General features: G+C 31.6%; 1 protein-coding gene across 1 annotated transcript in view; it reads right to left on the bottom strand.

The window, feature by feature from the left end:
• LOC126740024 (fatty acid synthase) overlaps nt 1-5,754 on the bottom strand; it is a 37,699-nt gene extending 31,945 nt beyond the window's left edge. The window contains exon 1 of the mRNA XM_050445904.1: nt 5,509-5,754. The gene's annotated coding sequence lies outside the window, so the exon portion shown is untranslated. The remainder of the gene's footprint in view (nt 1-5,508) is intronic.
• Between the last annotated feature and the right edge of the window lie 7,413 nt (nt 5,755-13,167).

The raw sequence follows: 13,167 nt of genomic DNA, 5'->3' as shown, positions 1-13,167 counted from the left end.
CTTTAAACAGGCAACACAGGAAGGATATTTCAATTTATAGGCTAAGCTAACAAGAGACTTAATAAAAATACTTATTGATTTTCTACTTTTAACACAGTAAATCATATTTGGCCATACAATCAGTTTCGATAACTTGTCATTCAATTAAACAACAGATTGCCAGAATCAGTCCCGTTCAGTGTCAAAAATCTTTAAAAAAATTTAAATTTTTGAATTTTCTGATACAACAAGATCATTCAAATAGACAACAAGTAAAAATCAAAACAATTATTAATATTTACATATATACTATTTAGATATAGGTTTTTTATAAAAATTTAGGAGCCAGACAGTAAGTCATACTCACACCTTCACTATACACTTTCACACATACACTTTCTTCAGAAATCCCTTTTTAAACTAAAAAAACTAATTTATGCAGAAATTTTTATGTACCATGAAAATTTAAACTAAAATATCTAGTAAATAGTCATAAAAATATTGAAATACCTAAAGCACATAAATTTTTTTATTGTTATAGGTAAACATTTATTAAGGTGAGTAATCTAGGTGCATTCAGAGAATTACCTATGATGGTTTGAATGTAGTAATTTTGCCTTTAAATTATAAAACAAGACAATGTACAGGACCTACTAAAAACTCTTGATATATTATCGGTTTTTCGATATTTACAAGAATAATAACGATTAGTGTGTAAAAAGGAAATTACATTTTTTACTGAAAACAGGATCCACAATACAAAATTTTTTTTTTCTCATTTGACCTGCCTATTATGAATACCTTTTACTATTGGAATACTCTTTAATCACTATCTTCTTGTTTTGCATTTGTGCAAACCATTTTTTGAAAACAGAATCAATGAGCCTCAGATCAGGTGATTGGAGTCCACATAGATCCAATAATGTGATAATAATAGTTGAATATAAAACATAAATGAAGTCTCTTTGTAAAACAGAAATGGAAAACCTATAGTTTCACTTTGCAATCCTTTCTGGAGTACCTAATTTCATGGCGTTAACTACAAATAGGGTATTGAGGGTGACCTTGGAACATTGAATGCCTATAGAATAAGCCTAGCTGCAAACCATAGGCGAGGTTGTTTGAGTTTGAGTGAACAAAAGTTTTTTGGTAAAAAATTATTGAATTGTTAAAAAGGGCTATGTAACTTCTAAAGTTTTATCCATATCCTTCGGCAGTTATAGCAGTTTATAATATTTAACTCAATAATTTTCAATCAAAAAATTTTGGGTTGTAAAGGTTTGCAACCATCTCAAATCCATTTAGATATTTATTATATATTACAGAAGAGTGATTAATGAAACTCTTTTGGAAGTTAATCTTTTAATTAATTTTCTTAGTCTGTCGCGGTTTATACCAAGTCCATCAAGTGATCAGATTTAAAGGTATCTATGATCTAACAAACTGGCGAACGTCCATCTATAGCAGTTCTCGTAAACATCAAAATTGTCTTATAGGCGTAAGCGACACTAAATACATTATAGGATCAGACTAAGAGGCGAACATGCACAAAATGGAGTTTCGCCTAATTGTCAGATCTCACAATAGTAATATTGGCTGTTATGCCTATACATCTTTCTGTAGCGCAGCCCATTTTTACTGTAGTTAATAGTAGTGTTTTGAAAAAAACGGTTGTGTTAAATTATTATCGTGAATTAGACGATCGTGGCCTTCGTGAAGTATATCTTTTTTCAGATGGTTGCGGCGGTCAGAACCGCAACGATGGGCGATTCGGCCCATAGCTCAGTATCAACAGCTGTCTTTGGCCGGCGACATCTTTATACCGTTGATTGAAAAGGGAAACTCGCCTCTTCAATCAACGTTTATACCTACTCAGCTTCCACCTATTCTAAAACTGGCTAGACGAAATCTACCATACAATGTTATTAGCATAAATGTAAATGATTTTTATAATTTTAAATCCCTTTCTGAAAAAATTCGTATAAAGTCGGTTAGAAAATTCGAAACAGGCGAGGATGTCGATTGGACGAAAGTAAAGGAGGTTATGGTAGACAAAGACAATATTTCACAACTTTTAGTAAAGAACAGTCACCTTGCTGAAAACTACTTTGTATTGTCCCTTAAAAGAAATACGCTTGAAATCATGACTCAGCCTATACCTCTTTCAAACAAAGGCTTGATAAAACTCTCTCGAGATAAGTACAATGATCTTATTAGTTTATGCACATGTCTTACGCCGGTTGTAAAAGATCCAATATTTTAAAGATCTTCCGCATGAATAAACAGCCAAATGTTTTTAATTTTAGTATGTTTCGATAATCTTTATTTATAAATTAATAAAAGAAATTATCATTTATTTTTTTGTGGTTATCCTCTAGTATCTACTGTTAAAATGTGTATCTTTACTTTTAAAATATTATTAAATTTTTGATGTATAGGAGTTGCTATTCTTTAGTTCGTTAGCTTTACTGAAACTAGTTGTTACTATTCAGTTGTATTAACTAATAGTAAACAACAAATGTAAAATTAACAAATTGGCGCTTTCGCCCATTGGTAAGATCAGCGACGACATATGCTGCGTTCTCCATTGGTTGGTGGATATCGACCAGACAGTATCTTCACTATTACACACATTAATTTTGCGGCATTTCGGGTTCGAATAAGCAATAAATTTGCTAGATTATAAAAATATACTTTAAATAATATTTTGGTATGCAATACTCAATAGATACTGCACAAATATGTTGCCTTTTATAATATGATAATCTAGAAGGATGACACCAGTGACACCTAACTCGCCTGTGAAAAGAACAGTTTGAATTTCCTTTTTCCTAATATATCTATCGCTCATTATATAGAGACACTTTTTAAAAAATCTAGTTTTTTTCTTTTTTTATCTCTATTTTGAAAATAGGTCTACTTGCTTTTTAAGTAATAGTAAAAAAACTTTATTTATATCACAATTTTTATTTTCAATACACTGTATATATCAGACCTAAAAAGAATCTACATTGTATGGGTCAAAAGTAGAGCAACTTAAATTTAAATTATTTCTTTTAAATTAATTTACATTTTATTTAGTATCTGGTAGCATATCCTTTATTTCTAATAACTGCTTCACACCTTCTTTTCATTGATTTTAATAGTCCATCAATATACATAGTCCTGAGAAATTGCTTTCCAGATATTTTGAATTCCTGATGCAATTCGTTCACATTTGATAGATTTTTTTTATGAATTCTCCTACCTATTAATATCATCCCACAAATTCTCAATGGGGTGGAGATCTGGGCTTTGGGCTGGAAAAGACATAACGTCAAGTTTATTAACACTTTTTAACCGATTTTTAACTAATTTTGATTGGTGTTTTGGGTCATTGTCATGTTGAAAAACCCATCTTAGGCACATGTTGTCTTCTGCCCATGATAGCATATGACTTTCCAATATGTTTTGGTATACAAAGCGATCCATAATACCTTCAATTTTCACCAATGGACCCATACCAAAGCCACCACCACCGTGTTTTACGCTGGGTCGCGTATATTTACGGTTAAATCTTCCATTCACCGGTCTCCTAACCAAGCAAATACCATCGGATCCAAATAGTTTAAATCGACTTTCCTCTGAAAATAATACTATTTTCCATTTTTGGTAAGTCCAGTTAAGATGCTCTCTTGTGAATCGAAGTCTAGACTCTTCTGCTTTTCCTTGAGATAAACGGCTTCTTTGCGGACTTTCTCCCATGTAAACCAGCTTCCTTAAGTCTTCGTTTTATAGTGCTTATATACCGATATTGAAACAAGTCCTAACTGCTGCGTAACTCAAGAAGCTCTAATAAAGGGATCTCTTATTTATATTCCTATCCACCATCAGTTTTCTGCCACTTTTTGGAACTCCTTCCGAAGTACCCCTTCTATTAAAATAAGAAACAGTTCAGGATATTATGGATTTATTTAAATTTAAGACTTTTTTTGCTATTTTAGACTGCTCTTCTCCAATTCTTATTTTTTCCTTTATTTGCAGTGACAAATGTACACCCCTTGGTATTTTAAGTCTTTATATTATTACATTCACCACAGATTAGCTGAAGAGTACAACTGGGACTGAACAGAATTTCAAATAAAATTTAGTTGCTCTATATATGGACTGCTTAAAAGCCAACAAAATTATCATCAAAGCCTGTGTTAAACAAAAAGATTTCGATCATGGTATTTGTTAAATGCTAAATATTATTTATGTTTGAATTCCTAAATATTTTGGCAGTAAATACGTTATATGAGCGATAGTGTATGTGACCCACTTCAGACTTCTTTATAATTTTTCAGCAAAAAGGGAGTTTTTTCTCTTAATATTAATTTAAAAAAACATACTGAAACCACTCAAAACATCCTTGTACTTACTAATACTGTAGGAAAGATATACCTTTATCCTGAGAATATTTCTAGGCAAAGTGGCCACTGTGTGTGGAAAATTGGTGATTTAAAGAATCCAAATTAAAAATATTAATTATTATTAGTGTTTAGTGTACAAACAGTACAAAATAGTTTTGGTTATTAAAGGAGTTTCACTCTTTATTTTGCTTAATAATAAAAAATGCAATTCAGTTTCTGCTAATTATAATAATTTATTATAGCACTTTATTTTCTTCTATTAAAATTGAGTATATCACTGGCAACATGGAACACTAGGCATGCCTTTATCAACAAAATCTCCCCTCTGCCAAGCAGCCAATATTTATTCTATTCTGTATTCAATGTTCTAAGAGTCTATCATTTGATTCATAGACCTAATAGTTGTAAACATAGCTATTACGAATAAACAATTGATAAAAGGCATGTGAAATGTGATGAAAAAAGCGCCTCTGTTAAGAGGGACAATATTTTTAGAAAATAGTAATTTTAAAAAGTTTGTCAACTTGTATGTTTGTCAAGTGTATATATGTTTGTATTTTATCAGAATAATAAATATGACTTTCTTCATTGGTAATAATTTGAAATAATATTCAAAATGGTTGAGCATGAAGGTGCTAACTCTATTTTTTCGTTTAAATAATTTAAAAACATTTAAAATGTACAAAAAATTAGGCAAACTGACCCATATACTTTTAAAATTACTTTTGTTGCTTCTGAAATTATGGGATTTCATTTCAATTTTATTTGATACACAAAAAGCACCAACAAGAAAACTTTAACCCTTAATACATACATACATACATCCCTTGTATATCTGAAAAAACAGTGAATAGTACATTAATTAATTACTTTAAATCAATTTACCTAATCAAAATATATAAAATAAAATAATACAATCAATGCCAGTGTTAAACATCTAAACGCGACTAAATGCTAAAAGGAAGCTTAAAAAGCAAATACTGGAAATACCACAAAAAAAACAATAAAATAAGATAAGAAGTATAGGATTGGGTTATTTCAATTAATTTATGTATTCTTCTTTAATAAAAAAAAAACACTATAACCATCTCTATGTAAATCTATCTAATAGAATAAAACATGCATATAAGTGACCTACCTCTTGATAGCTTCAACAAAAAATCCCGCAGTAGCACAAAAAAACAGTCTTTCAGTCAACTATCACAGCCGCAAAAAAAAAACACAAAATTCGAATCTCTCCTGACTAAAGTTATATTAGTAAATTTGGTAAAATTCTTTCACCACCCTTTCAGTACTCCCCGTTTTTATAAAATTTCTCTCTTAAGGGTGCGTTAACGACTAAGCCCGGATTGACTCCGCGATTGACTGTGCAACCGGAGAATCTAACGCGCCACTTTATGGGTTTACCGGTGGCGCGATGCCGTGCGGCCAATGGCGTGCCGTCTTCGTGCCGAAAATTTGCCGGTCGATATTCGCATGGATAAAGCGTGGTCGGTCGACGATGATCAGCTGAGAGTGTGAATGTGGGCTCACCTCATTACTAAGAAATACCGGGGCTATTTGTTAACTATTCTGCCCTGCTTAGGCAAGTTGTCCTAACTGCTAAATAGTAGTTTTGAGAAATCTCTCATATTTGTATGCACTTGAATATTTTTTTTTCTGAAATATATGGTAAAAAATAACACTATACGTCAATTTAGGGTTAGGTTTATTAACTCTCTTTATTCTCCAAGATATTTGTAGTAGGACAATTTAAACAACAGAAAAATACAAAATTCTAAGGTCAAATATCACAAGTGAAAAACAAATCCTAATACTAAATCAAATAATAGCAACTCTAGAGCCTAAAACAACTTAAACAAAAATAAATGACAAGGTACATATACAGGGTGTTGGGTTCATTATTTGCTAAATTGAATTGGCTGAAAGAAGAAGACATTTTTTTACTACAATATGATATGCACATTAACCCTCTAACAAGAAAATTAAGCTCCGCTTGTTTTGCGCTTAGATCAATTTCCAAGGAGCTTAGCCTCTCAACCTCTATAACAGTGTATTTTTCCCTCTTTGAATCACACTTTTGTTACGCCCTTCCTTTTTGGGGTGTGTGTAGTGTCACTCAATTTGACAAAATTTTCAGACTTCAAAAGAGAGCTTTGCGGTATACACTTAGACTTAATTATAGAGCTCATTGCCAGGATTTCTTTAAAAAATTTAATATCCTTACTTTGCCGTCACTACTTACACTATCGGACAAAAGTAGAGAAACTTCTAAAAATTCTTTGATTTACGGAAACCATGTATTTAAATTAAATATTTACTACAAATATTGTAGTTCTCAACAACTGCGTTTTTTTACCGCATTTTACATGCCTCTTATCAGTTGTTTATTTACAATAAAAGAATTCAAATATTTTCGGATGGACATAAGTAGAGAAACCTAAATATCAATCGTCCAAATTTAGTATTTAGTTCGCTTTACGTGAGTTCTGTTGATAGTTTTGCATAGTTTTTTTAATCAACATGCCTCGCGGAAGATATTTGTCTGAAGACCTTCGTAGAAAAATAGTTGATGCACACAAGAGTGGTATACGACAAGTGGACATTAGTAAAACGCTTAATTTGCATAAGTCCGTTGTTAGCAAGACAATTTCTAATTTTAAAACACGAAATTCAACAAAAAGCATTAAAAAAAGTGGCCGCCCAAGAAAAACAACCAAACACATGGAAATGATGATAAAAAGAATTGCCCAGTCTGATCCTCACAAATCAGCAAATAAAATTTTAAGTGAATTACCTGGTGTTAATGTTAGTTCTAAGACCATACAAAGACGACTGAGGGAAGGAGGATTATTTAGTAGAAGAGCCGCTAAAAAGCCGTTTATTAGCAAGAAGAATCAGAAGGCCCGACTCAACTTTGCACAAAAATATTTGCATTGGACAACCAACGACTGGAAAAAAGTTCTTTTTACTGATAAAAGTAAGTTCAATTTGTTTGGGTCCGATGGAATCTCATGGGTACATCGACCACAAGGCAAAAGATTCGATCCAAGATATACACAGCCTACGGTAAAGCATGGTGGTGGCTCCTGCATGGTATGGGGTTGCTTCTCTGGGTTCGGTACAGGACCATTACACATCATTGAGGGTATCATGGATCGATTTGTGTATTTAGACATCCTACAAAATGTAATGCTGCCCTTTGCTGAGGATAATTTACCTTTGACTTGGATATTCCTACAAGATAACGACCCCAAACATAAATCAAAGGTTGTCAAAGATTGGTTTTTATCGGAAAATATTAGGGTTATGGACTTTCCTGCGCAAAGTCCCGATCTTAACCCGATTGAAAACCTCTGGGAGGAACTAGACCGGCGTGTAAGGCAACATCAGATCAGTAATAAAAATGATCTTATAAAAGTTTTACAAGATTCCTGGAATTCTATTGGAGAGGAAACCATTATGAAACTGTTGGAATCCATGCCAAATCGATGCCGCGAGGTGATTGCCAATAAGGGATACTCTACTTACTATTAATTTTTCTAAGATAGAAATAAGAAATAACTTGTACTTTTGGAATAAAATTTAGTTTCTCTACTTTTGTCTTATAAATATTTTGTTTAATTAAATTAAATCTTAGGATTTTCTTCTACAATTTATTTTACTTTATACAAATTAAGTCTTAACAATTATTGTTGATTTTCATTATGTGTAGAACTGCATTAGTTTTGAAGTATTCAAATAAAACGCAAATTTAAAAAGTTTCTCTACTTTTGTCCGATAGTGTATATATGAGTCCGTTTGTCTAATTCGCAAGCACGTTTCATCAAATTCAGATAGGCCATCCCATAATTATCCTCTCAGAAACGCGGAGTATGATTTATATCTGATGCCTACTCCACATTCAGAATTGGTAAAAAACTCTATATTGTACAAAGCAAAAAAATCATTTGCCATTGAACATGAAGTCCATCACATCGTTTCCTACTTTCCGTAAGGCATTAAAATAATTCCTACTGGAAAGAGACTACTATATCTATATCTTTTCTTTTATACTTTTTTAATGAACACTTTTGTATATTTTCATATATATACTTTTTTGCTTTCTTAGGTTTCCCCTTTTTATTTTCTGACATTGTATACATGCAATTGTATATTTTTTAAATATTTTAAAAATCGTAAGCGTTAGCGACAATAAAGCAATTGATTCATTGATTGATTGTTAGAATTACATATTTAATTATAAGCTTTTAAGGAAATGTTATTCCCTTAGAAAAAAATATTACCAGTTATGTCTTAGATCACTCCAATATATGAGGAGCAGACTTGCAAAATGCATTTTGTCCAAATTTTCCATATTTGAATACCAACTTTTTATGAACATTTAGACAGTCAAACTGCATTAAGTCCCCGTGTTATTAGGTGGTAAATTTCGCCCAGACAAACAAACTGATTTAAGTCCAGTCACGTTGTACTTTCAAAGCGTATTTTGTCCGTAAACGTGGACAAAACGCATTTCGATGGAGATTTTGTTCATTTTAGCGATCCACGTGTTAGAGCTCGGTGTTGTTTACAAGCTTTTTATAAAACTAGAATAAAAGTATTGTTTTCGAAAAAAATGGAAGGGTTAGAAGGGGAGCATATTGTTGGTGATAGTGTTGATAGGGGCAGTAGGAAAGGAAAAAGAAATATAATAAGCCGTGAGAGAAAAAAGCAAATAAGGTAATTTATAAGGTTAGGTTTTATAAATTAAGTTAATATTTTTTATTTAATCTCTAAGGTATTCAAATTTGGATATCAATCTCGACAATTTTGACGTAGTTTGTGATCATAAAAATGCTATTTTTGATTGTCAAGAATTATCAAAACAAGCTCTGCTAGAGATTCGCCAAAGGTTTTTTGAGCACCCTGACAAAATTAAGCAGGATAACTTACTTGCTAGCTACATGGATATTAAGGAGCCACAAAGAAAACGAAATCGAAAAGAAAATGGAAAGCCGCATAATTTTTCCGGTAATTATTTCGTAAGGTTGGTCATCTAATATGTATTTTAAAATATAACTAAGTTCAAATTCCTTTTAGGTGTTTCTTAAAGGTACTATGAAACAAATTTGCCAGAAACTCTTTCGGGCTCTGTTCAGCGTTTCCCAAAGGCGAATAAACACAATTTCTAAAAAAATTAAAATTGGTTCAACCCTTACTGAAAAAAGAGGAGGAGATAGAAAGTCTCACAAGTTTGCAAATAAATTTAATGAGGTAAAAACATTTATAAGCAATCTTAAAGGCAAAGAAAGCCACTACGGCCGTGCCAAATCAAGAAGAATTTACTTATCTGCCGAATACAGTATTGCCAAACTTTGGAAAATCTATAATCAAAATGTGTCGGCTGATAAAAAAGTAAATTATAAATACTTTAGTAGAGTTTTCAATAATCACTTTAATATAGGCTTTGGTAGCCCGGCTACGGATGTATGTAATTTTTGTGTTCGAACTGCAACACAAATCTGTAATGCCAGAAATATTATTGACAAAAGCGAACTGCAGCCCAAACTAAAAGTTCATAAGGTTAGAGCATCTCAGTTCCACAAAATAATGAAGGAAGAACTACCTAGCTCAGTGTCTTTTTGTTTTGATTTGCAGCAAGTGCAGGTTCTTCCAAAAGTTCCCATACAAGATGTTTTTTATGCACAGCAACTTTTAATTTACTTTTTTTGCATTACAGCCACTAATTGTAAAAACCCAGTTTTTTATTCATGGATGGAACACCAAGCTGGTAGAGGGGCCACAGAAATTTCATCAGCAGTACTTGATTTTTTAAAAAGAACAAATTTTGCCCCTAACGTAGACACTCTTCGGCTCTTTTCTGATGGATGCGGGGGGCAAAATAAAAACAGCTTTATCATCCACTTGCTTATGTTATGGCTGCACAGCTTTGCTCCAGAAACAATTAAGAAGATAGAGGTTATCTTCCCAGTCCGAGGACACTCTTACCTTCCAGCAGACAGAATTTTTGGGAGGGTGGAAAAGATCCTAAAGCGACACGCGGTCATAAAAACACCTGAAAAATATTGTGAACTTTACAAACAAGTAGGAGAAATTAGACAACTTGGAACGAATTGGTCATTGGTTAATATCAAAAAAGCTTCAATCTCTTTAAAGAAAGTAATAGGAATTAGCTTAAGTAAGAGAATAATCATTAAAAGAGGTACGGTCTCAAAAGTGGTGGTAAAATCTGAATCTTTATATCGGACGGATGATCCAGCAAAAAAATTCCAAACTTTGCTAAAACCCAAAAAGCTCTTGGATCAAATCGTTCTTTCTGAAGTACGGCTTGTACATGAAATAAAACAGAAAAAACTTGATAGTTTAAAAAAATTACTTGTTACGTTATCTGGTGACAAATGGTACGACACAGACCCTGAGTTAAGATGGATGGCTGAAATATTTGAAAATCTTGCTGTAAGCCATAATGAAGATCAAGAGTACGAAGATGGTGAAGAAGCTTGCGAATGCGCAAAACTGATGAAAATAACTTCATTTAAAATTTAAAAGAAAACAAGAGATATTGTTTTTTTGTTTTGTTGACATGTCTAATAATTTTGTTTTGTTTCATGTTTATGTTTGAATAGAATACTTTTTCATTTAAGACAGTTTATTCATTTTGTAAAATTATAATGACATTCAAATTGCATTTTGTCCACCAATTTTTTGTATTTTTTCAAGTTGCTTTTTCACTTTCTTGTACAGAAACTCGTAATCGAGGTCCATACACTCAATGCCATTATATGACATATTTTTTTTTCTTTCATTTAGTTTTTGTATAGTAGTTTTTTGCGTTTTCTGAAAATTGGTAAAAATGGACAAAATGCAATTTGCAAGTCTGCTCCTCATATGTAGGATATATAATTAAAATTTTATTTAATAGATAAAAAGCTACACTTCAGTAAGTACTATTTGACCATCGCCTGGTAACGTAAGGTCATCATGCTGTTCTTGAAGCACTAACTACTAGAACAAAATAAAACGTAACGAATTAATGTTATTGCGTGGATATGTAACTGAAATGCCAATTAATTTTAATTATTTTGCGTAGATTTATTATAATTTAATAGTTCAATATATAGGTATATTTTTTCATAATATTTTTTGGGTTTTCAGAAAAAAATACGTAAATTTAAAATTTACTTATTGGTGTGCCTAAAATTGAATATCACTTTTTTTTATACAAAGGGGTGCCATAAATTGACTATAGTAATTTAGGTCAAAAATAGTTTGTATGTCACTGGTTTGAAATGAATAAAAAACATCACGAAGACGTTTGTAGGTGCTTACACAGATATAACCAGACAATTTGTCATCATATCCTAGGTACACACATATCTAAGAGATAGCAAAAGATATGAGGTCAAAACGATGTTATCTTCTTTCATCCATAGGAAACCTAAAAACTACGTCGTTTACTGTCCTATTTTCTTTAAATTTTTGACTTTTAAAGTAAAACAAACACGCACAGATCTTCTGACGAGATTACGATGCTTTATGATTATGATGATCATGCAATTTAAATCAATCTTTTTATTAAAAGTATTAATTTAAATACATTTCCTGTTAAGATCTAAAAATTTCCAAATTCTAAAATAATAATAATCATATCTTATCACATTAAAAATTAAATCATTACTTCGCTGAGTATCGGTCTGATGCGATTTTGTCTATGGTGAAATTTAAAAAAAAACATTATGAGCTAAATTATATTTATTTTAGAATTGAATTTATATTTGTTTCGTTCATAATATCGATTTTTACTACAGATTATACTCCAATGTCAAGGGTACTCAGAAGCCATAAAAAAACCACATTACAATTGCACTAATACATTTCCCATTTGATTAGGACAGTTGTTTTCCTAGCACTATTTAGTTATAATTTGTTTTTTATTGGAATTTTACCAAGGACTTAAATTTATTATTGTTATTTAATTTATGGCCGAAAATATATATAAAAAATGTATATCCTCAGAAAGTGACGCCCGCCGTTGTCGGTTTTGAGTCACGCCATGTGCTTTCCACCATTCAGAGGCCACCTGAAAGCATCACGCTACAGTGTTCTCTTTCTCTTACATAAGTATAACGTCGCTTTCGTGTCTTTCTTTGTTGTCTTACTTTTTTCAGGTCATTGGCGCTAGTTTGTAGTAAATTGGCCAAAAAGGTATTTGAACTTGAACAAAAATCTGCGCAAAGATAAATTGTGTCGCACTCTCTTCTCCTTTCATATCACAGTTACTATAGAAGATTTCATTGTTAAGTATTTGCGCTTCTAATACTTATTACTAAGAAACTAGAAGAACGGCGAGATCATTATAGGTTTTATATGCATATAAATACGAAATAATGTTAGCAATTATGAAAGTTGAACAAATTGTGTTTTTTTACAATCAAAAATTAATTTGCCAGTACGCCCAAATGTTGTTATCATTTTTGTTTACCTAAGTTTAATATAGCTTCTGAGTATTTTGAAGTTTTATTTAAAGTAATATCTTATACACAGTTTAGACACCTATCATCATTCTAGTTTATTATTATTACATTTTTAATTTTCCAACCATTTGAATTAAAGCCATTTCTTGAGATCGTCCTAACTGAAATCTGGGATTTTAAATCACTAGAGTGTTGAATGTTTTAGAATTTTGTAAATACATTGAATTTTAGTCCAGTAATTTGAAATAATTACCTTCATCTTATCAGACATTTTTTTCTAGTATCTATTTAACTAAGGTAAGTTGGGTATGATCGGACAA

Source organism: Anthonomus grandis, chromosome 8, assembly GCF_022605725.1.
Source record: "Anthonomus grandis grandis chromosome 8, icAntGran1.3, whole genome shotgun sequence".
NCBI lineage: Eukaryota > Metazoa > Arthropoda > Insecta > Coleoptera > Curculionidae > Anthonomus > Anthonomus grandis.
Note: the sequence above shows the minus strand (reverse complement) of the source record. Positions and strands in the feature narration are given on the sequence as shown.